We start from the raw sequence: 26,543 nt of genomic DNA, 5'->3' as shown, positions 1-26,543 counted from the left end.
TCCTAAAGTTTAGTTTGTTGATGTCGTTTTGTACCAATTTCTCAAAATTGTCTAAAGTCTTATGACTCACTGGAGACTGAAAAGTGCTTTTGGTTTTTAATTCCTTGAATTGGTTATCTGTTTCTTTTTGAGGTAAAGATATTATGTTCTCAAAGTAATGTCGTAGCCGAAGGTTACGCATCAATTTAAATAGACTGACATCCAGTTCCAATTTGTTCGTATTATAGGTTGGTACAAATGATGAACCTTTTTGTAAGGTGTTCAATTCAACTGTATTGAGTTGATAATCTGAAATATTAATTACTAGTTGTTGGATTTCTTCGGTTTGTTGCGTCTGTTCATTTGAGTGGTCTGTTTCACTGGTGGGGTGATTTCTTCTTTGTCTTTTTCCCCTCCTGGGTCTTCATTTATGGTTTGGCCTGATTCTAAAAAAGGAACCATTGCATTAGTTGTGAGAACTGTGGATGTGGAACGTGAAATCAATCAAAGACTCCATGCGAGCACTCTCATTGAATATCATCGATCACAAAGAATTCCTAGAGCCCTAAGAGTCCCTCTAAAACCGTTATTGTGCAGAAATAATACAAATTTTGTAGAACGGTGGTTTGCAATATTGAACAAATGTTCATTAGATTTAATTCTACTGATCATAGAAGAACTTTCCAGAGTATTGGAAGATTTACAAAAAGATATAGCTCAAACAAAAACAGAATTACAAGATTTGATGACAAAGTAGGATTGGCAAAAAATACTAGAAGATACACAAATACAACTTGACAAATACACGGAAGAAATCAATGAACGTAAAATTAGAAAATACATAAGAGACACCATTTATTACAAAATGGGTGAAGTTTACTCGTGGGCGGAAATTTATACCAAAAGACGTCAAAACAAACCTCCACAATCCAATACAGAAACTTCCTCATCAGAGGATGAAAATAGATTTACACAAAAACCACCCACCCAACAACCATCCACATCCACAGTTCTCACAACGAATGCAATGGTTCCTTTTTTAGAATCAGGCCAAACCATAAACGAAGACCCAGGAGGGGAACAAGACAAAGAAGAAATCACCCCACCAGTGAAACAGACCACTCAAATGAACAGACGCAACAAACCGAAGAAATTCAACAACTAGTAATTAATATTTCAGATTATCAACTCAATACAGTTGAATTGAACACCTTATAAAAAGGTTAATCATTTGTACCAACCTATAATACGAACAAATTGGAACTGGATGTCAGTCTATTTAAATTGATGCGTAACCTCCGGCTACGACATTACTTTGAGAACATAATATCTTTACCTAAAAAAGAAACAGATAACCAACTCAAGAAATTAAAAACCAAAAGCACTTTTCAGTCTCCAGTGAGTCATAAGACTTTAGACAATTTTGAGAAGTTGGTACAAAACGACATCAACAAACTAAACTTTAGGAACAAAACCAAAATGCAAAACATGTCAAAGAAGGAATGGAACACCTTTCGAAATCTAGCCAATAACACCAGCATTGTTTGTCAACGCGCAGACAAAGGGGGAGCCCTAGTTGTGATGAATTCTACATTTTATAAAACTCAAGTACAACAACATGTACAAGACAAAGATACATATATGGCATTGGGCCATGACCCGACCACAAAATCTCAAGAACAATTACAACAAATTTTACGGAACGCACACGAGGAAGGAACCATAACTGGAAAGACCAAGAAATTCCTGGAACAAGAAAATCCTAAAACACCCATCATTTATATGCTTCCTAAAATGCACAAGCATCCTACCAATCCGCCTTTCCGTCCTATTGTATCTACCAAAGGTAGTATACACGAACCTGTGGGGAAATTTTTGGACGCACATTTACTAAATTTTGTAACCAAAATGAACAATTACATTAAAGATACAACAGATTTCATCAACAAAATAATGGCCATTCAACTACAAGAAGATCAAGAAATTTGGATGTGCACAATAGATGTAAAATCCCTCTACACCTCCATTCCGCACAATTTAGGTTTAGAAGCGATAGAGGAGATCCTCATGTCCTCAGACCTGGACACAATTTCCAAATATCCCTCATGGAATTACTAACATTTACTCTATACCAAAGTTATCTTTCAAGGGACAATGAACATTACTTACAGCTCACGGGGACGTCTATGGGCAATTGTCCCGCCCCAGTATATGCTAATAGCTTCATGAACATCTTTGAAAACAAATACATCCTCAACCAAGAGTCTTGGAAGAAAAACGCAATGGTATTCTTAAGATTTATAGATGACATCTTTGTATGGTGGCAAGGTACCTACCAAGATTTACAACTAGCACTGGATCAATAAAATACCATCAATAATCACATCCAATTCACCTATATTAGAGATAATACATCAATTGCATATTTGGATGTACTTTTGACTCGCAAAGGGAAGAGGATAGAAACTACTCTATACAAAAAACCCACAGATCGAAATAACCTACTTCACTATAGAAGTTTCCATCAAACGCCACTGAAAAACAATCTTCCTGTATCACAACTATACAGAGTAAAGAGAATAGTATCAGAGGAAAAAGAACTACAGAGTCAGACCAGCACTATGATATCAAGATTTGAGGAGAGAGGATACCCTAAACTTGTCCTGGATAATGCCCTACAAAAATGCACTCTTAAAACAAGGAATGAACTTCTCAAACAGACACAGAAAAACAAATCATTAAAGACTGTGGTTATATCTACATTTTCAACTCAGAGTCACCATTATAAGAAAATCATCAAAACTCATTGGCCACTTCTTACCAATGAACCTGATTTCAACAACATCATAGCCAAACAACCAACATTTGGCTACAGAAGAAGTAAAAATATACAAGATATACTGAAGAGCACCTGGGACACAGAAGCGAGCAACTACAAAGGTACCATACCTTGTCATAATTGCAGTTGTTGCAATATTATAATCAAAGGCAAAATTATGACACACCCCATGAGGGGCACAACCATCAAATTGAAAACGACAGCTACCTGTGACTCACAAAATGTGATATACTATTTAAAATGCCCATGTGGACTCATTTATGTGGGCAAAACCATTAGAAAAATTAAAATGTGTGTATCAGAACACAAAAGCAACATCAGAACTAATAACATGCGATCTACAGTAGCTACACACTTCAATGAAAGACATCACAACATAAGTCAACTGAAGTTTGCAGTATTGGAAATCATAGAGAAAACCCAAGGCAGAGACATAAACAGGACTCTATTACAGAGAGAAAACCATTGGATATATTTTCTCAATTCCATGAAACCCAATGGACTCAATGACCGACTGGAATTTGTGTGCTATCTTTAAACCTTTAAACCCCTTTTTTAAACTGATATTGATTGAATATTTCACTATTTGCCTTAGCATTGTATGCAATAATTTTTGTTTTACATCGATTCAATTTTTACCTTCAAGTTCATTTCTGACTGTCACTAACTTCTACTGCTTGATCTATGATATAGACACTTGATATGCTCTATCTTATTTGATTCTAGTCACTCTTTATATCACTCATTTCATTTTAACCACTTCAAAATGGCGCCGACACTAACCCACCGAAAATCGACAGTCCTATTTCTAACTCCAAACTACAACAGCGGAGTGAATGCCGGTTCGTCTTCGATTCCGACATGACCGCCCTAGATTGAGAGGACGTCCTAGCACATTTCACAACGGCAGGTAAGACACATTTCGTGTCAATACAGGATACGGTTCACGATTTCAGGCACTCTAACACCTTCGAGGCATGTTTCACTTTTACAAACTTCACTATTCAAACTTTGGGACACATTTTGTATCAATACAGGATACGCTTCACAATTTCAGGCACTCTAACACCTTCGAGGCATGTTTTACTTTTACAAACTTCACTATTTAAACTTTGGGACAACGCGTCTCAGACGCACACACCAGCATTCGAACTAAGAACATTAATCCACTCATTGAAAGCAACTAACGGGAATATTTCACGCTTTACTTATCGTTTCTTCTTTCATAACTGTTTGTCATGCAAATCGTCAATTTTATTCGGAACAATGGTACCAAATTTTCACTGTTTGACATTCGAACCACTGGGTCACCCTTAACAGATTGTTGCATGTTTACGCTGTAAATATTAGGAAACCTACGGCTGTAGGACGATATCCTCATTTGAGTTCATTATTTTTGTCTAGATATTCCCCTGAAGAAGTGCACATAGTGCACGAAATGCATTGGGAATGCCTTTGAAAAATGAATGTTGAAATGTACAGCAACTATCATTGATGACAAGCAAGAAAAAAAAATGTAAGAAGTAAATGAATACAAATTCACTTCTGAATAAAGAATTACATTCAAGAAGAATATTTATTGGATTAATCATATTCTAGAATTAAGCATTCTCAGCGCTTCTGGAGCTGTGCCTAGAGGGTCATCCTCTAAATACAAGAGGATGCTTATAGTGTTCATATTCTAAACACTCTAGGAGGTAGAGAGTGACACCTCAAGAGCACTCCATAAAAGCTTAACCTTTCATAACTTACCTTGTGCGCTACCCACACTATAATGTTCAGGGATGAAACTGAACTGGATGGAAGAAACCCCCCTCGTGTTGAATGGCATTTGTAAGGTATGTGCCAGATTGCACCTGCACCTTGAAACCCAAATTACAAAGGAACTGTGATGCTTAAATGTACGTCTGACTGCAGTTAACGCAGTTGTACTCAAATTGAAAAGTCTCTTACTAAAAAGTCCACCACTGGCAGTGGCGTAACACAGGCCCCCATGGAGAAGGGGGGCCGCCAAGCTCCAGGGGGGCCCCTCAGCACAATACTCAGACTGATAGCTCCTGATAAAGCCCGGAGGTGGGCCCTTCACATACCTTGCAGGGGGGGGCGCCTTAAGTTTTGTACGCCAGTGACCACTGGCGCTGTATTGATCAGTGCGGGAGACCAGGAGACATTCCCAACCAGGTGAAAGTAATTGAAACTAGAGCTCATGCCTGCAGAGGTAGATTTCGCCCCACCACAACCCGCCTACCAACACAAGGGGTCCAGAATTGAGAGACCGAGGAAGGGAAAACAAAACAAATGAAAAGAGCGGGTATGTCAGGTGACTAACTATAGTGAAAGCAAACCACCTTAGTAAAGTGCACAGTTGTCAGACAATAAGTGAAAGCATTGCATACCCCTTATGCATGTACACTTGTGCTGACCTGCAAGTAGTGATCAAAAGACCGAGAAACTCTTATGTATATAGCGGCCCACTATACCAGTAACCTGTCTCTTAACTTCCATCTTCCTGTTTTCCATAATTTGCAAACTCTTTGATTACATCTCAAGGGTTGGCCCTTCCTGTTTCACACATGGATATCCAGAAGTAGATCCAGTAGAAGTGCCACCATCTCTGGGTGACTGCAAACATGCAAATGTCAGTGTGATCTAGGTGTCGGTGGCGATCCGCCCGACATCATCCCCCGCTCGCCTCCCATTTCCCCCTGCCATATTATGATGGCGGGGGTACCGCGGCGGACATAAAGACCGTCCGCCCCTTTTCCACCCGGTCGAGGAGTCGTCCGGGCGGAAAAGGGTTCAATTTGGTGGCGGTGTCTGTTAGACCCACCATCCATAGTACAATGTCAGCGTGAAGCAGCCTTTCCGCCACGAAAAGGCATGCGGATTCCTAAGTTGGGGGCCCGTTGTGGGCTCCCAGGATGATGGGGGTGGGGGGACACATGAGGGGTACCTATGGTACCCACCTGCATTTGCATGGACGATGTGGCAGGCACCACATGGTGCCTGCCACGTTGTGCATGCAAATGCATAATTGCCTTTTTTGTATGGCGGCGGGTGCTGCACCGCCCGCTGCAATGCAAAAAATGCAGAATGCGCCCACCAGTGTTGCGGGCGCATCCTAATTGCACATGCGGGATCGCCGCACGCATAGCGGGTGGTCCCATTTCTCGGGGCGATGGTGGACTGACAAAGTCCTCCCGCCATCGTAATAGACCCCCAAGTTCTTATCCTAACCTCTATTTCATATTTTTTTACTAACCTGGTCACATTTCTCGATAGCCCATCTGTAAAACCAATGATTTAATTTCAATGGCTTTGGGGGCAGGCCCGGTTCTAGCAGGGGTGCCAGGTAGGCCAGGCCCACCCAAACATAACCTTTGGCCCACCCAGCCACGACAGAAGAGGCCAAGGAGAAGGCACATTGTTAAGTGTTTCCACCATTTCAATGTCAGAATGTAAAAATTTTCTTTTTTCACTATCTTTAAAACTGAAATTGGGTGGTGTGTTTTGGGGTAGAGGTGGGCGAGCAAACAAATTAACAGGGACAGTCAAGCTAAGGCTCTGGCTTGGCTCTCAGAGCCCATGCACAAGCTGAAATGTTTTCTATGTAAAACATACAACAACCATCTTGTAAATATGATAAAGTCTCTTCAAAATTCAAAAAAGTGTATTTCTTCAACATATGGGAGCTTTGACATTAATATGTCACAATATAGCGCTGCAGTGAGACGTACTTATTAAAAGTGATAGTTTTTAAAGATGAGCTTAGAGTTACTCCTGCCCCGTTGTCACACTGGTGACAGTGCCATAAGTGAACCAACAGGCAAAACAGTTGTCACGTGGACCCTGTATGTAGCCCAAAATATTTATTATAAAAGAACATTAGTCTATTAAATCAAACACAATAGGTTTTTGTACCATTGGTTTTCTGATTCATATATTTGAACGTACTTTCGTGTACAAATATGAAAAAAAAGAGTTTTGGCGAAAAACAAATATTTGCCCAAGCTCACACAATTTAAATGGGAAAGTTGCCATTTATCCAGGTTTTATGTTTTCAGTTTGTACAAATGAGCCACTAAATAGCTATCTATTTGTCTCTACTTTTTATGTTAATGCTTTGTTTTTACCTCTTTGTGCACTTTTCAGCTTTTGTTTTATAATGTGAACTTGACCTGGAGAAATGGAAGCGCTTTACATGAACACCAGTTACATTATACATGGTCGCATTCATTTCTTTTAGGCACTGGAGATTTGCCCAGAATCACAGGATGTTGATACAATGCTGAGACTCAAACCTAGCTTGTTCAGTTCCAAATTTGGAAGCTGACTCTGTAATGCCATATCTTGGGTAGGTTGAGGGTGGCAGGCAGAAGATACAAGAAAGCTCGGCTCATAATGGGCTCCAACAGGACCTCAAGCTGAACCAGAGCCAGACTTTAGGCTCAAGCCCTGATCAAGCTTTCAGTGCCAGTCTTCGAAGTGCAAAATGTCAAGGCTTAGGTGCGGTAACAAGGACCTCCTTAACCTTGAACTGCTATTATAATCTGCCTGGAATCCTGGTGCTAAAACCTAGCCTGCTGGAAATTATAAGAGTTGGGCTGTTCAGTATTTACATAAGCTCTTTTTTGAAAAACAATGTTATATTTTTTTTTAAACATGGTAGATGAACAAAAGCCAGCAAGAGAGCACAGTACAATTGGAGCAGGAAGTCCCGTTCGGTTAGACAGTTAGTCCTTGTCTTAAGGTCCCATGTGAGACAGACAGTTGAGCAGGTGAAGCACATTCAAGCCACGAGTCTCAACCATCTGCCCCACATCCTGTGATATTTCTTTGGGCATCCCCTTGCTTCATAAATAGGTTTTTCCTGTGTGACACAGCAGTCCACCCCCTCACGCCACTTTTTGAGGCTAGAAAATTGCAAAAAACACAGTTGATGGACAGAATGTAGAACAATGTCATACTTTCACCCCAGTACAAGGATCTGGGCGTTAAATCCATCGTTTTTTTTACACTCCACACCACCCTGGGTTAGACACTGGCTATATGTAAATCAGCTCTGACCCTATGCCTCATGGGAACAGTCCAGTCCGAACTACCAAGCCATGTCTTTCCCAGACCGGAATCAAGCATCCAAGGATCGGTTTCTGGCTATCAGCCTTCATCAGCCTGGATAGCTTGACTCCAGTGGTGTGGAGAGCCTGGGACTCACATCTGAGCATCCCCAGCACACTCGGGGTGAAAATTACAAAAAACACAGTTGATGGACAGAATGTAGAACAATGTCATACATTCACCCCAGTACAAGGATCTGGGCCTAAATCCATCGTTTTTTACACTCCACACCACCCTGGGTTAGACACTGGCTATATTTAAATCAGCTCTGACCCTGTGCCTCATGGGAACAGTCCAGTCTGAACTACCAAGCCATGTCTTTCCCAGACCGGAATCAAGCATCCAAGGACCGGTTTCTGGCTATCAGCCTTCATCAGCCTGGATAGCTTGACTCCAGTGGTGTGGAGAGCCTGGGACTCACGTCTGAGCATCCCCAGCACACTCGGGGTGAAAATTGCAAAAAACACAGTTGATGGACAGAATGTAGAACAATGTCATACATTCACCCCAGTACAAGGATCTGGGCCTAAATCCATCGTTTGTTTACGCTCCACACCACCCTGGGTTAGACACTGGCTATATGTAAATCAGCTCTGACCCTGTGCCTCATGGGAACAGTCCAGTCCGAACTACCAAGCCATGTCTTTCCCAGACCGGAATCAAGCATCCAAGGACCGGTTTCTGGCTATCAGCCTTCATCAGCCTGGATAGCTTGACTCCAGTGGTGTGGAGAGCCTGGGACTCACGTCTGAGCATCCCCAGCACCCTCGGGGTGAAAATTGCAAATAACACAGTTGATGGACAGAATGTAGAACAATGTCATACATTCATCCCAGTACAAGGATCTGGGCCTAAATCCATCGTTTTTTTACACTCCACACCACCCTGGGTTAGACACTGGCTATATGTAAATCAGCTCTGACCCTGTGCCTCATGAGAACCGTACAGTCCGAACTACCAAGCCATGTCTTTCCCAGTCCGGAATCAAGCATCCAAGGACCGGTTTCTGGCTATCAGCCTTCATCAGCCTGGATAGCTTGACTCCAGTGGTGTGGAGAGCCTGGGACTCACGTCTGAGCATCCCCAGCACACTCGGGGTGAAAATTGCAAAAAACACAGTTGATGGACAGAATGTAGAACAATGTCATACATTCACCTCAGTACAAGGATCTGGGCCTAAATCCATTGTTTTTTTACACTCCACACCACCCTGGGTTAGACACTGGCTATATTTAAATCAGCTCTGACCCTGTGCCTCATGGGAACAGTCCAGTCCAAAACTGGTCCTTGGATGCTTGATTCCGGTCTGGGAAAGACATGGCTTGGTGGTTCGGACTGGACTGTTCCCATGAGGCACAGGGTCAGAGCTGATTTGCATATAGCCAGTGTCAAACCCAGGGTGGTGTGGAGTGCAAAAAAACGATGGATTTAGGCCCAGATCCTTGTACTGGGGTGAATGTATGACATTGTTCTACATTCTGTCCATCAAATGTGTTTTTTACAACTTCTTGAGGCTAGGCAGAGTAGGATATTTCCAGTTAGCGGCTATGTCCCTCTTCGCTACAATCATTGCCGTATTAAAAAACAATTTCTCGTTTCTGGACCCATTCATCCCATCTGTGATCACTAGGAGCATGTGCAGTGGGTCATGGGGCACTTCCCAACCCAAGACCACCGTGAGTTCTTCTTCTATGCCCCCCCAGAATTGCCCCAGCTTGGGACACACCCAGGTCATGTGGAAAACATCCGCCTGATCTTGTCCACAGCACGTACAGAAGGCGGTTGGAGATAGGCCTGCCCTGTGAAGGTGCGCGGGGGTTAAATAAGCAGTGTGCAAATAGTACAGTTGGATCAGGCGAAGTCTGGCTGATGCAGTGACTGTCTTAGGCGCCATTATTGTGTCCCTCCAATCTGTGTCCCTCCAATTGAGGTTCCGTGAATTCTGAACCCGTGTTTGATGTCCTGGTTCCTTTACGATTTTGGTAGCAGTGAACCGCAACTAATGAGTTCAGCAAGTACGAGTGTTTCCGCCATGTTGCACACAAGGATTCACTGTGTATTTGAAGATTCCATTGTGAACCATAGTTCTCATTCCGTGTAAGGCAGCCATTTTGTGGTTGCCCTCACATAGGCCGATGACTGCGGCTGAATGAGTTTTCTTAAGACCTACGCCCTTTAACTGAGGTTCGCGCTGACTTTTGGATGAACCAAGTGAACTGACCTCGTTGCCTGAAGCTGACCTTAATGAACTAGTTTCCCTCGCCCGGTAGCTGATCAAGATTAAGGATCAGAGCACAGGACGTCGTAAAGTTTTATTGCACACAAATATGCCTTATCCTACTTCTACCTGTTTTCTGTTTCTCTCTTTATGGTCTATTTATGATATGGGTCATGGCCTCCTTGTTATGGGTTCGTTTGGCCCGTCTACAGAAGAATGTTGGGTTTGACCGATGATTGATCATGGGCTGGGCAACTGAAAAGTGGGTTTTACTGTCACGCGATACCTTTGCTGTGAATACATGTGATTGGACAGTTTGTAAATATTAGGTATTTGTCTGGAATGTGATTTTTGGCATAAAAAGGGATGACTTGCTTTGTAAAATTGAGCAGTCTCCTGAGAACTCATACCGTGATGATTTCTAGGACCTCTGTTACTGGCTGCAGTCAATAAATTCGATCTTTGACGTCACCACGAAGAGTCCCGTGTCTCTGTATTCTAAGACAGGTGAACCCGATTCTTCAGTTGGCGCCCAACGTTGGGCGACATCAAGCGGTACCGGTCCAAGCCTGAAGATCGTGAGGAGCTTCGTGAGGAAATTCCGGAAGAGGGCCCCCATTCCATCGACCCCGGTATGTCGAACGTGAACTGAAGGTCTTTGCTGCGAGGTTTCCCGCTTTCTAGACGGCTACGAAGGACCGCTGCCCTGGCTGTCGCCCTGTCTTGGACCCCCCTTTGTGCGGCTTTGTAAGGCGAGACGATAGACGGGTTTTCTGGTGACGTGACTGATACCTTAGTTAAGTATACGTGGGTCGCTCCCAGTTCTTTGTTGTTCTTTGTTTTTGGTTCTTTGAATATTTAGTTTTTGGGTCTTTGATTTGGGTATTGCAATTTCCAAAGCCGAGGGATTCGTATATTTTCGAGACTATCGTTGCAGATAATCCCTTGAAGTTTGAAGCTAGATTAGTGAGCGAAGATGCCTAGTCTTAGCAAAATTAGGAGAATATTTTGTTGTGGTTGTAACAAGGATTCCCGATTGGAGGATTTATGTCCGATACCTCCAGTAGGAACACCGACTTATGAGCTCTATTCTAAACACGGCATGGGCCCCATTATGTTCAATAAAGTATGGATCCGTTATACTAGAAAAGATGGGGTTTTACGATGGCCCCAATATGGTAGTTTTGAAACTGAGATTTTAGATAATTTAGAAACAAAATTGTTTAGAAAGAAAGCCCGGCCGGCGATGTTTGACTCCTTTCGCCTTTGGCGTAAAGAAGCCAGGCAACGAGAAATCAAACAAGCTAAAAAAGATAAGAGAGAACAGGGGTTATCGATAATGCAAGCTGCCAAGCAGTTTAAAGAGGACGAAGAAGATAAAGCAATTAAGGTGTCAGATAGGCAACATAATATGGCTACTGATAAATGTTATCCAGCATTGCCACCTCTCCTTGAGAATGCGTCAAAGGACCCTGAAAAGGACCCTTTAATGTCGCATCTATTGAGATTACCACCCCCTTATGCACAGAGTGCTACGGCACCTCCTCAGCCTCTAGTTGTTCCACCTCCTGGTCCTGCTCCACAGCCAGCTCCTCCCCAGTTGGTTTCTCCTCCTACGGCGCAGCCTACTCTGGGGCCGCCGACTTTGCTAACAGTTCTGCCTCAAACTTCTCCATCTTACTCTCCTGTACCTTCGATTTCTCTCCCTACTACTGCTACGTTTCTATCACCTCAAAATACTTTGTCTCCTGTCCTTATGACAGCTTCTCCTTCTGCTCGACAAAGAATGACTGATACTGTTACTGGTCTTTTGTCTCCTTTCTTTGGGTCTTTGAGTATGACCCCTGTTTCTGCACGTAAACAATTACGTAGCCAGCTTCCTGGTCCCGTAGAACGGGCCGTGTTAGACCTTTTGGCTCGCAGGTGGATTTCGAATGTTTCAAGGTATAATTTAGAGTTAGTTATGGATGTCTTCCTGCAGTGGGAAGCACCCAAGCAGAAATATGTGTTTGATGTAATGTGTACTTTCCTCCGTGAGGAATGGGCAGATAGTGTTTGGGTTCAGTCCCGGTAGAATTACTAAATGTCCAGTCTGAGTTTGCGAAAGGGACTATAGTAGGACCCGGAATTGAAGATGCGGTTGCGATGGTGCTTGCTTTCAGAAGTGATTTCCCTTCTCAGCGACTGTTTGAGTCTGATCCTTCTGTTAGGAGAAAAGTACGACAATATCCAATGAGAGAGGTTCCCCTAGTTTTGAGAGAAGGGAACGCGAACGCTAATCCGCCTGTTCTGCCACATTTTCAGAGAGTATGGGTACATGTGCCATGGAAGAGAGTAGAAGTTTTGGCCCTTAAGCAGTCTTTACCTGATCCCCGTAAGAATCCAGCTGGCTATTACAAAGAATTGTCCCAGACAGTTGACGCATGCATCATGAACTTAGCCGACATAGATATGCTGTTGGGTAATGTAGTACCTCAACCTCTATGGGCAAAAATTGGTCATGAGGATCATGCGATTGAGTTAGGTGATACATGGGTGAATATCGCTGCCGCGGATGGTAGACAGGTTGGTGGAGCTAAGCCTGAGCCTTTAGTGGCAGATCTACCAGGCAGAATTATAGATCTTATGAAAACGATGATGCCAGCGTTACGAGTAAATTGGGACAAGTTAGCAGCATGTAAGCAGAAGAAGGACGAAAGTGTATCTGATTTCTTCACTAGGTTTGAAGAGACATTTATAGATCACAGTGGTCAGGATATGAGTACGGAAGGTGGACAGAGATTGTTCGTAGATAAGTTTGTCTTCAACTTACTTCCTGAACTGTGTAATAAGTTGAAAGATTCTGAGAGTTCTTGGGCTGCTTCCTCGTCGGCCCAGATATTGGCGACTGCACAGTACTACCAGAATAGGGATAAGGACGAGAAAGAAAGAGTAGAGAAAAAGACAAAAGACTTAAAGACAAAGGTTCTTTTGCAGCAGGCGTATCCGCCTCGCTCAAATCAACAAGAGTTACAGCAATGCCCACAGTTTCAACAACCTCCATCGTTTCAGAGACCGCAACAAAAAGCTGGGTATTTTCCTCCAAGACCACCTTCGGGCTTGAATCAGTGTGCGTATTGTAGGGAGGAAGGTCATTATAAAAATGAGTGTCCTGTTCTACTTCAGCGCGCGAGTGGTATACCGGCCCCGAGGGGTCGTGGTGGTTTCCAGCAAGTGTCTAGGGGTAGAGGACGTGGTGCGTTTCCTCAGAACGAACGTTCCTTTCCCCCACAAAATTCTATGAATTGTTTTGATCAACAGAAAATTGCGTCTGGTCAGTCGACTCAGTACTATGCTGATGACTATTATGTTGAGAGTGGGAATGCGGACTATAACGATTGTTAGGACAGCCATGGACAAAGAGAGGGAGTAGTGTCGGTTCCAGTAGATCAGAGTGGGCCTTATGTTGCAGTAGCCACATCGGGTGTGGTAGCGCCTTTTCTTTTGGATACCGGTGCAGCGAAGAGTTCTATCATATACTCTAAACTCCCTGGCGCACCTTTGTCTGGCTTAACGAATGTTTCGGTAGGATTCTCTGCGCCCCAGTTCGTAACCCAGTTTCTAGCCCATTGTCTCTTTCTATAGGGCCTTGTGAATTGGAAGCACCTCTCATTCTAACGACAGGTTGTGGTGAGAATGTTTTGGGTTTGGATTTGTTGAAAAGGTTGCATGCAACATTGCATTGTTTTCCTCCGGGAGTACAGCTTACATTGGTTAAGAAAGTGATCTCTCCGATGTATTTGTCTAAACATCGGCTTCCACCGGAATTGCGTTCTCTCCCTGATACTCTTTGGGCTACTGGTCCTAATGATGTGGGTCTTTTGGAGATCCCACCCTATGTTGTGACGCTTAAAGCAAATGTCAAATTGCCACGTATTCCCCAATATAGGATTTCTAGCGATGGTGAAAGAGCGCTTTTAGCAATCATTTATGATTTAATTGAGAAAGACGTGATTGAAGAAACGAGAGGTAATGTGTGTAATAGTCCAGTTTTGCCTGTCCTGAAGCGCACTGACTCTTCTCAGCCACCTGTTTATAGGTTTGTGATCGACCTTCGAGAAGTTAATAAAATTGTCATGCCACAGTTTCCTGTTGTTCCGGACATTACTGCTTTACTGACTTTGATTCCTGCTTCAGCTGCCTGGTTTTCGGTTATAGATCTGAAGAATGCTTTCTTCAGTATTCCAATTGCCGAAGAGAGTAGAGATATTTTTGGCTTCTCTATAGGAGGACGAAGCTTCCGGTTTAAACGTGCTCCTCGAGGCTATTGCGAAAGTCCTTCCATTTACAGCCAGGCTTTGAAAACTCAGCTTGATACTCTTGTGTTGCCTGCTGGTACTGCTCTTATTCAGTATGTTGACGATTTATTAGTGGCTGCTGATGATGAGGAAACTTGTAAAGAAGCTACTATTTCTTTGGTACAACATTTGTCTGACTTGCACCATAAAGTGTCACCTTCAAAGTTGCAGTATTGTCGCCAAGAGGTGACCTACTTAGGTCATCTCTTGTCAAAGGAGGGAAGAAGGTTGACCCCAGAACGAATTCAAGCGATTGCTCGAATGACTGTGCCAAATACGCAGAGAGAGGTACGCGCTTTTTTGGGTATCACGTCATATCGTAGACAGTGGATTCCGAACTTTTCCTTGTTGGCAAAACCTCTGTTGGCATTGACTTGTAAGGATATACCGAACCCTCTTCCTTGGTCTGACGATTGTCAGAAAAGTTTTTCTGAGTTGCGTGATGCGTTGTGTTCTGCTCCAGTGTTGGGTACTCCTGACTACAGTAAGCCTTTTACACTCTATGTCCACGAGAGAGAGGGTTGTGCATTGTCAGTTTTGACTCAACAATTCGGTGATAAACAGCGTCCATGTGCGTATTTCTCGTCGACTTTAGATCCGGTAGCCAGAGCATTGCCTAGTTGCTTAAGAGCTACAGCGGCAGCGGCTGTTTCTATCCGACAATCTGCTGGGTTGGTGATGGATAATACGTTGGTTGTGATGGTTCCACATGCAGTGGACACTTTATTAAATCGAACAAAGACTCCGCACCTTACTAGTGCGAGATTGTCGGGCTATGAGTTGACGCTTTTGGCTAGTCATGTGCACATCAAGCGGTGTAATGTATTAAATCCAGCAACATTGTTGCCGATTTCGGTGGATACAGATGGTCAGGAATAGCATGATTGTTTTTTGAAGACGGAAGAGGAAACGAAGGGTAGAGTTGATCTGAAAGACACTCCTCTTTTGGATCCTGATGGTACGCTATGGGTTGATGGGTCATGCTACAAGCTCCCGAATGGTGATACGACTGCAGCATATGCCGTGACGATGTTATGCACAATTGTTGAAACTGCACGAGTGAGCTATAATTCGGCACAGGCAGCGGAATTGATTGCATTAACGAGAGTGTGTAGTTTGTCTGAGGGAAAGAGAGTGAATGTGTATACCGATAGCCAGTACGCGTTTGGTGTTGCACACAGTTTTGGATGCTTGTGGAAAGAAAGGGGATTTCTCACATCGCATGGGACTAAGATCCAAAATGGGCAGTTGGTGAATGAGCTTCTTGAGTCACTTACGTTGCCGAAGCAAGTTGCGATTGTGAAGTGTAGTGCTCATCGGAAGGTTACGGATGATGTTGGTCATGGTAATGCGTTTGCGGATGAAGTTGCGAAAGAAACAACGAAAAATGTGATGTGTCGAATGTATGTTGCAGGCCCTGCGAGATGGATTGGTGCAGTTGGAATGTGTGAAGATACAATTGAGATTGAGAGTGTGAAATCAATCCAGGCTGAAGCTACTGAAAAAGAAAAGAGTGTGTGGAGAGAAAATACGGGTAGATTGGATTCGACTGGTTGTTGGGTTGAGTTATCAGAACATCAAAGATGGATGTTGCCAGATGCGTATGTGCTTGCTGTGGTTACGATGGCACATGGGTTGTCTCACATTAGCGCGAAAGGAATTTGTAAGTTGTTGGCTCCAGTGTGGGAGAATGGTGGGATTCCCAAATGTGCGGAGAATGTGGTCAAGAATTGCATGGTGTGTCTGATGTATAATCCTGGTAAGGGAACTCCAACTCCAGCCGGTCACTTTGCGCCTCCGACGTATCCATTCGAGGTTCTTCAATTGGATTTTATCCACATGGAAAGATGCAACAATTTGAAATACGTCCTTGTAGTTGTTTGTGCCTTTTCTAGATGGGTAGAGGCATACCCCCTAAAAGATAATACTGCCTCGTCCACAGCTAAAGTCTTGCTCAAAGAATATTTCCCTAGGTTTGGATTGCCAAGGATGGTGTGGAGTGATAATGGAAGTGAGTTTGTGGGGAAGATTATGAAGAGAGTGTGTGAGGGTTTGGGCATAAAACAAAAATTTCATGCTGCAAATCATCCCCAATCAGCTGGATTAATGGAATGTTACAATGGCACTTTGAAGCTAAAGTTAGCCAAAATTCAGGCGAGTTCTGGTCTCCAATGGCCCGATGCTTTGCCGTTGGCACTTTTGTCAACTAGAACTACAGTGCATTCCCGAATCGGACTTAGTCCGTATGAAATAGTCTTTGGTCGACCGGCAAATGTGTGGGGAGTGCCGAGACCAACGAAATTTAGTGATATTGACTATCCTGTGTTGGTGGACTATCTGTATGACCTAACGGCTAAATTGCGTGTCTTGCATCAAGAGGTTCACGATAACCTACCACCAGCCTCTGTGGACCCAGGTCACACCATCAATCCCGGTGACTGGGTCCTCGTGAAAAACTTTTCAACAAACCAAGAACGACCAGCCCCGCTGGACAGGCCCTCATCAAGTTCTGTTGGCTACGAGAACATCTGTGAAAGTCTTTGGGAAGAAAAATTGGATCCACGGCGTACATTGTAAGAGGGCACCTTTGCCTCTGCCGTACGACCAGTGGATCCGTGATGGTATTGCAGATTCTGAGACTGAAAGCTTGCCGAAGTTCACACCGTTTAGCGATGCTGAGTTGGTATGGAGAGGGTCTGAGAAGGAAGACGATGATGTCTTACAAGCAGCTGTGCCTTCATCTTTGAGATTGGACACCACCGAGCCTGAACTGTTATTTAAAAACCAGACAGAGCCTGGTAAAAACCGTTATAACCTACGACCTAGAAATAATGAATAAATAATTCCTTTTTTGATTTCAGAACCGCTCTCTCTCAGCCGAAAAACTGTTTTGATTTTTCTTTTTTCCTTTTTGCAACCGCCATCCGGGTTCAGCTGTAGGGTCGCGGTGTAAAGACTTGGGAGTGCAGCCATGTAGACACAAGGTCGACGGTTCTGGTTGGTCTCAGGGAAGAAAACCAACCGCCGCGAACAGCCCAGTTAGAGGATGGAGTTTTTTGAGCTCAAGAGAGCTGCTGAGAAAATTAACTTTAAGATGAAACTAGGTAGAATAATGCATAGCAAATATTTTCTGATTACATGTATTCTGATGTTTTTTAGCATGACGTTGACTTTGGTGGGTTGGATTGTTTTTATTACTCAAGTGCCTTCTGCACCCATTTCTCAACCTACGACTTTTCCTACTACTACTTCTTTGCATTCTTTTTACATCTTACGTGAACACGAGCAGATTAGAAGGTCAGAATTTGTACATAACACATTCGTACAGCTACTGCATCAACATCAGTTGGTAGTGAACATTACTAATTGTTGGGTGTGTGGTCTTATGCACATACTACAGATAGAGTTGTTCCCTACCTGATCTTACCGTTTAGTCACAATGGGTCGTTATGGGCTTTTCAGACGATGTTCATTTATGTAAATGTAAATGTATTGCGACTTATATAGCGCACGTATCACCCGAAGGCATCAAGGCGCTTGCTTAGGGAACCCGTCCTGGTATTCCCCTGTGAGATACCCTGGCAGGGTATCCACAAGGTGAAAGCCAGGCATCCCGCCGCGAGGGGCCGTAGTGGAGATTAAGCAAGCTATTGCCCAGAGTCGCAGAGTGTGACCCCGTGAGTCGAGTAGGCACCAGAGCGAGAATTGTAGAGTCCGTGGAATTTTTGAGCCCGAGACCCGCCGAGACGGGGAATCGAACCCTGGTCCACGGCCGATCTCAGCTTCCAGGTCTGCCGCCTCTAACCACTGAGCCACGCCCTGGAAGTCTATCCTCTGCATTCCATGAGAGATAACTTGAGTAATCAAGCCTTGGTGAAGGGAGTTATGAATATGAGCAGAGATATCGATACGTACAGGACTATTCCCAAGGAAGAGTTATCGGCTTATGTTGGATGGAACACGACCGGATACAGTGTTAGTCTGAGTGAAAAGCAGAAACGAAAGAGGTCACCTCCGATTTGGGTCGTACCCCACCGAGGTCAATTTTGTCTGCAAGATAATGGCAAAAATCCGAAAGCTCGGCTGGGGAAGAGTGTTTGTACTCAGACGTATGTTTTTACGTCTCAATCTTCCCCGCCGTTTTTGGCAGCTAAGGGCATGTATTTTGTTTGTTACAACAGAGCATATACATGGTTGCCCCCTGATTTTTCAGGAACGTGTTATGTTGGATACTTGTTGCCTCCTACGTATACCGCCGCTGCAGATTACCACAAGACAAGAGTTGTTAGAGGTGTTTTCAATCGGGAAGATACCGCTGGACAGGAAGTGGGAGACTTCTTTAAGGGTTTCTTACCGTTTTAGGGACCTATGGCTAACAGTAGAGGCTTACGGCAATTGACGAGAGTGGTTGAATCCACCATAAACGAAACTGCCGGTGCCCTTAGTAATCTGACAGCTGAGCTTCAAGCGGATCGCCTTATGACGTTACAGAATCGTATGGTTTTAGACGTCATACTCGCAGATCGAGGTGGAGTATGTAAAGTGATCCAATCCAGTTGCTGCGTTTTTATCCCAGATAATGCTCCGACGGTATACGAGGCCATTTCCAAGTTACATAAGATCTCCGAGTCTATACATGTGGACGAAGGAGATTGGTCGTTAACTGGATGGTTTTGGGGTCTGTTATCCGTTTGGGGATGGAAGCTTCTGATGATCATTGGTGCGGCTCTAGCGGTTCTTTTCTCATGTTGTCTTTGTGTACAGTGCGGTCCGGCCATATGTGGCCTTTGTGCTACTACGTGCTTCAGGGGACCGCCTGTCTCGAGAGATGCACAGAGAAACAAGAAAATGCTTCAACAGCACCTTGGTGATCTGATGAGAATTGACATCGACTCCGATCTAGACTGAGTAATTGCCTATGTAAGGGAAAAAGGAAGGTCTGAGGTTCCGTGAATTCTGAACCCGTGTTTGATGTCCTGGTTCCGTTACGATTTTGGTAGCAGTGAACCGCAACTAATGAGTTCAGCAAGTACGAGTGTTTCCGCCATGTTGCACACAAGGATTCACTGTGTATTTGAAGATTCAATTGTGAACCATAGTTCTCATTCCGTGTAAGGCAGCCATTTTGTGGTTGCCCTCACATAGGCCGATGACTGCGGCTGAATGAGTTTTCTTAAGACCAACGCCCTTTAGCTGAGGTTCGCGCTGACTTTTGGATGAACCAAGTGAACTGACCTCGTTGCCTGAAGCTGACCTTGATGAACTAGTTTCCCTCGCCCGGTAGCTGATCAAGATTAAGGATCAGAGCACAGGACATCGTAAAGTTTTATTGCACACAAATATGCCTTATCCTACTTCTACCTGTTTTCTGTTTCTCTCTTTATGGTCTATTTATGATATGGGTCGTGGCCTCCTTGTTATGGGTTCGTTTGGCCCGTCTAAAGAAGAATGTTGGGTTTGACCGATGATTGATCATGGGCTGGGCAACTGAAAAGTGGGTTTTTCTGTCACACGATACCTTTGGTGTGAATACATGTGATTGGACAGTTTGTAAATATTAGGTATTTGTCTGGAATGTGATTTTTGGCATAAAAAGGGATGACTTGCTTTGTAAAATTGAGCAGTCTCCTGAGAACTCATACCGTGATGATTTCTAGGACCTCTGTTACTGGCTGCAGTCAATAAATTCGATCTTTGACGTCACCACGAAGAGTCCCGTGTCTCTGTATTCTAAGACAGGTGAATCCGAAGACTTTGGGCGTGCCCCTGGCGCCGCCGGGACTAAAATACCCGGTTCTTCACAATCTTCCTCCTCCAGTGGACCCAGCCATTCTTCCCACTGGTTTCTGAGCCGGTCCAGTGTGACTGAAGTATTGTTGGTTAATGTGCGATAGATACAGGAGATACCCCTCTTTCCCAGGTTCCCCATCAGAGTTTGCGCCTCCGGAGGGCTATATTCCGGTATTGTGGTGCCGTCTGCTATGTGTGAGTGGAAAGCATGATGCAGCTACACCAGGTCTTACTCTCAAATAACGCTCCCAATGCACTGTATGCCTGTTTGGAAGAAGATATGATGAAAATCTTGGGCTTGTAGGCTACCTACAGAATTGTCAAAAATTGGACCCACCTGAACGAACCCTTGGCCCATCCAGGTGAGAATTCCTTGAACGGGGCCTGTTGGGGAGAGGCACAGGTGCCAAATTTGTTATTGGGCCTTCTGCAAGGCTGTGTATCCTCTTTATATATTACTAGCAGCCCGTCCCGACGTTGTCCGGGTATGAAATAGAATGTGTGTAATGTGTGTTTTTTGCAAGGGCAATTTATTTTAAAATCTCGCAGTAGACAAAAAATTTTGTTTCATTAGAATAGGGACGGAGAAGGCCCAGCTGCAGCCCTGGTTGATGTTAGCAGGCGCATGTAATTGGTGTAGTGATCCGCCGCCTGAACCCGTCTACAGCCCTGGTTGATGTTAGCAGGCGCGTGTAATGTCGTTGAATGAGAGAGTTATCAGCCGCGGGTAAATCCGTTTAATGAGAGAGTTGAGTGACAGCGAGTAGAAGAGGCTGCAGTAATTGTCCCCGCAGACACGCTCATTTGCGTGTTCCCCCGCTTGAGGCCCAGATGCAGGCCTGTTTGATGTTAGCAGGCGCGTGTTCCCCGCTTGAGGCCCAGCTGCAGCCCTGGTTGATGTTATCAGGCGCGTGTAATTAGTGTACTGATCCGACTCCTGAGCCCGGCTAGAGCCCTGGTTGATGGTAGCAAGCGCGTGTAATTTCGTTGAATGAGAGAGTTCAGTAACAGCGCGCAGGAGAGGCTGCAGTAACGTTACTTACCAGGCCTCCAGGTGAACGCGTTTGTCACGCCCCCAGCACACGGCCACAGCAGACGATCTTCTGATTAATGTACGACCCATATGGCATGAAGGGCGGAAAGTAGCACACGCCCCCCAGCGTTTCTCACGCCCCCTTGATGCGGCACAATCGCGTTCACAAGGCATGAAGGCCAGACACATGCCCCCAGTGTTTCTCATGCCCCCAGCGTGTCACACCCGCAGCGTGTCACGCCCCCAGCGTGCCCCTTGATGCTGCGCAGCAACGTAATTGACGCTTGTATGTACGACTCACATGGCATGAAGGGTGGACACATGCCCCCAGCGTTTGTCAGCGTTTGTCACGCCCCCAGCACATGCCCACAGCCCACGATGTGATGGCCATACCACACGCTCCCAGCGTTAGTCAGGCCCCCAGCCAACGCCCACAGCACAACGCAGACACGCCCACAAGGTACTACTTTGCCGGCACGGTTCTTTTACCTCTTAAATGTATAGAGGAGTTGGCCTAACGGCTAAGGACCTCGGACCTGGGGATCTGGGTTCAAGTCTTGGTAACGACGCCAAACATCCTGTGATTCTGGGCAAATCACTTAATCTCCCCGTGCCTAACAAAAATGAATGTGTGACCCTATGTAACGTAACTGGTGCTATGTAAAGCGCTCTGATACCTGATTCAGTTCGGGTCAAGTTCGCGCTATATAAAACTCTGCAAGAAAAAAAATATATATGGTGGCCGTCTGCATAGCCTATGTCCTTCTGCTGCAACTTCTCTTTCCAACGCTGTATTGGTTGTTGTGATTGGTGAGATTACCCGCCTCAAAGGTTGGGGCTCTCTCTTCATAATATTAGTATGGATGTCATGTACCAATAATTGAATGTGGGCATTAAATAATTCTTATCTTGCATAATTTTTGCACCGTGAACAACGTGCTTTACGAAAAAGTCAGTTCTAATATGCGTCTTCGATGTATACTAAACGCAGCCAAGCAGCTCTTTTTACGCCGTTGCCTGTACATTCTGGACTGAAGCCTTTTTTATTTTTTTTATTGAAGTTCAAATGTAACACAATAAACTTCTATAACACTAGTGTTAAGGGAAAAATCACGTTGCTGTACATAAAAAGCTTAGTTTATTTAAAAGCGGCCTTCATTGCGATGTTGTGAGATACATCACAGGTAAGCTAATCGCACACCTTCCTAAAACACGTGAGCAAGAGGTGAACAGCCAGGCCTGTAGTGATCTATCTTTAACAGGTGCTATAAACGTATCTGAAGCTTTTTCATCCAGCCTCTCCTCAGAGGCGCGCTATTCTAAGCCGTCACTTTTTCTGATGTGAGACAAGGCTGTGATCACAGCTCTGTGGGATTCACACGTACTGTCGGGAAGAGCTCGCGAAACGACACGAAAGGCTTTTTTTCTGAGCCTCCTTTTGATTTGTACAAAAAAACGAGATTATCTCGTGCTGCCCCCGCACGCGTTTGGAGTGTGAAGGCGGTTTTCGGTTCCAAATCCTCTTCGGGGCAGGATGAATCATTTGCAAGCGGTGGTATTATTTATTCGTGTTTGAATTGCCATGGTGACCAACTCCTGTTCTCTCTCATTCCAACACCGGAAGCTTTGATACCGGAATATTACATATGGGGTTACCGTTGGGCCATTCTCTTTTATGAAAATAGGTTAAGTATATTTCCAAGAAGAGCTTTTATGAGGTTGCAGGTAAAGCTTGTCTTCGCGCTCTGATTACACCTGGCAAAACCGTAATCCTCTCTTCAACAATGGTCTATGCGTATCTATTTGCAAATTCCCGTAGGTTCAAGCAATTGACAAGCAAAGTAAATACTATTACAGCACCCATTACCTTAACCTTTATCATTGAGAACTACGTATTTAATTATTAGAGGAGTTTTTTTATATATGAAATTCCTCACCTTATCGTGTTAGAAACAGATTGAAAGAATCATATGTAAATGATATGATGAAAATATTCATTTATAAATAAGGCTCCCAGTTTTCTACTTGTACTGGTTTTAACAGATAAGTACAGGCAGAAAACAATGTGTTTTTTGTCTGCATTTATTTTTAAATGTGGGAAAATACAGAAAATGTGGCTTCTTGTGAGTAACTCCATGCTGTCTTTTATGAACTCTAGGCGAACAGCTGATAGCATGGGAAGTTAAACAAAATGATATTTTCTTAAATACAGGCATATGTCAACATATGTTTGTAGTATATTGATAATAGCGACCTGTGGGTGTAGTGTTTTGCTATGTTTAACTGCTTTATTTGCTAAAATACGACAGTCATCAAAGTATGAGTGCACGTTTATCAGTTAAATAAATGTAGAAATATACAATTTAGGACTTCCTTTATTCAGAAAATAATTATGGGTAAATACTGATAAGATGGTAAAAAAAAATATGGATAAATAAAAATGGAAATGTTAATAAAATAAATACTATAAAACTCAGAGCCCTAGTTATAAAGTGTGTAATAAATATCTAAGGTTGTCCTTGAACTGAAAAACAAAAAGGAAGGCGGGGTAAAAAACCCTAAGGGTATTGGAATTGGTTAAAAGATTGATTAGATAGGTCTTCAGTAGTTTGCAGAATTTAAGTTGGGTTGGGATTTCAACGTAAAGGGAAGGATGTCCCATGTAGAGCCAGTTATGATGTAAAAAGCACCACTGTTCATCCGTGATCTCTTGAAACAGAGAATGAACAATAGAAAGGAATTTGAGGACCTACGAGCGCGGCTAGTTTGGTAGAAGATATCCATGATGTCAGTACATTTCTATCGGGAATAACCTCCGGAGTTCTGATATTCTCTTATTTGTAAGTAACTGTCTGTTTCAGGTGTCTGTGGTGACGAAAGTGGGACCTAGTTTGGGTTATTTAGTCAGAAGGGTAATCAAACTGCATCTTTTTTGGCACTTAGAGTCCAACAGAAACACAAGAGGATGTTTGGATAGGATTTAGCAGATGAATGAGAGCCCTGTGGTGCTGGAATGCTATAAATGCAATGTGTATGTATCTGGATAGGTTTTCATGCAAGTGGCTGCGGGCAGTGCCTTGGAGACTTTTAATCACCATGGGGTCAGTTCACTGTGATGTTTTGTCTATGGATAACCAATGGAGGGACACCAGGTTGGTCCGGATACTCTCAGACTTTTTCATCTGACTCACCCTGTACAACCAACCTCACCCTCAAGGAGCACATTGCCAAGCGAACAAAAAAGGTCTGGTACCAGGTCTCTCTTCTAACGAAATTCAAGCCATTTGTTCCAGAAAGTGACAGCAAAGCTATTGTTCAAGCCCTTTGATACTCTCACATCTGGATGGTGATAGTGTCCTAATCCATGACCTCCACAACACCGCACTGACACCCTTTATGGGCACTCTACATGCAGCAGCATGTTTTATCCATTGCCTAAAGAAATGTAATCACATTATCCCCATCCTGATGGAACAACATTAGCTCCCCTTGCTGGCCCGCCCCATCTTCAAAACCGGCTACATCATTTACAAAGCAACCCGCATATGTGGGCAAACCCTCTGACAGGATACCATCAAAATGGATACTAAGAAGTGTAAAAAAAGAAAATATCAAGACAGCAGGCCTTGTCCATCTATCCATTCGAAGTCTGGAACAACATCCTCATATCCATCCTGACCACCTCAACACTGCTTCAATTTTGGAAAGAGTTGGAGAAGCACTTCTTTAAATAACACTACATCACAATGGATTCATTACTGTGAATTGACTACCTCTCATTTTAGGGCTTAAACAAAAGTGAGTCTGGCTATTGAGGTGAAGGACAATTAACATCTTTTAAATTGTGACAAAATGTGGACAATAATATATTTGGGACCTCTAATTTCACCAAACAGAGGCAGACTCAGCTGTACCTTTCTGTTTCATGCTTATACTTCACACACTCTAACACAGACTTCGAATGCATGAAAAAAACTGTACTTAGTGCCTAGTTGGCTTAGCCAACTTCAACATTCGAGGCTGGGAAGGTAATGAAAAAACTTTTTTTGAGGAAAGAAATGCTTTTAGGAATTTCATTATTAGTGGTACACAACAGCAAAAATGTATGAAAATACATGATTTACTTGTAAGACTAAAGTGAAAATGGGGTGTTGCTATTCATCAGATCTGATGCAAATAGTGTCATTCATGTGACAGAACTATCAGCAGTACAATAAAAGATATGACTCGCCCTTGGCATGTTTTTTTGAAAATGTATTCATACCATATGATTGCTTTTTGAAGCTTGTTGGCTTTACATTTGTGAGAATGTATGGTTGCATAGCAAGTAAACAAATTATTCTTGCTCCTTAATGATAAATTCATGATGAACAATTCCAGTTTTTACTATTGTAATAGTTTTGGCTCTGCTAATGGAGAACATCCATAGGAACCAATCAGTACCTCACGTAGATCAGGCTAAATAATTGATTAAGGACAATGTTTCAGTTAATGGGTGATGTTTAGATCTGTATATAGTTTTGGATGTCCTAGTGTGATTAGCTGAGAGGGCTGATGCAGGTGGAACTTGTACTGTGGGCTGTGGCGAGGTAGATGGAATGACGATGTTTGCTGGTGGTCTGGATGGTCTGAACTTCACTGTTCCTGATATTGTGCACATCTTGTATTTCCTTAATAAAGAATTAGAACTTTATTGTGGTTCCTTTTATATTCTAAATTTAGAACATCAAAAACAAACAAAGTGATGGATGGAATTTTGGATGGATGGATAGATAAATGGGAGCAGTTAAGCCAGAACCGCCATGCCATGTCTTCCCTGATCCGGAAGAAGAGCAACCCAGGACCACTTTTGCCCTTGTTAGGGCTCATCAGTCAGTAGCTTGGCAGTCCGGACTGTACTGTTTCTTTTGGAACAGGGTCAAAACTGATTTGCATATGGCTGGGTCTAATCTGAGGTCGCATAGTAGGCAAAAGAATGATCTGTCAGAAAACTAACATGAGCGATTGGGCGTGGTTAGATTTATTGCAAGCATCCTCCCATCACCTGTTGTGTGTTTGATGTAACACCCTAAGTGACCACACATGGGCCCCTTGCTGACTGTGCCACTGGAACCAAGCAACACCCAACTAAAGAGCCCCAATCAGGGCAAAACCAGTCTTGGGTTGCTTGTGCTCTGGTGCAGAGATTACCTGGCGAGGCTGTTCAGGCTGGACTGCTCCTTTGTGAGC

This window comes from Lissotriton helveticus, chromosome 5_1 (genome assembly GCF_964261635.1).
Source record: "Lissotriton helveticus chromosome 5_1, aLisHel1.1, whole genome shotgun sequence".
NCBI lineage: Eukaryota > Metazoa > Chordata > Amphibia > Caudata > Salamandridae > Lissotriton > Lissotriton helveticus.
Note: the sequence above shows the minus strand (reverse complement) of the source record.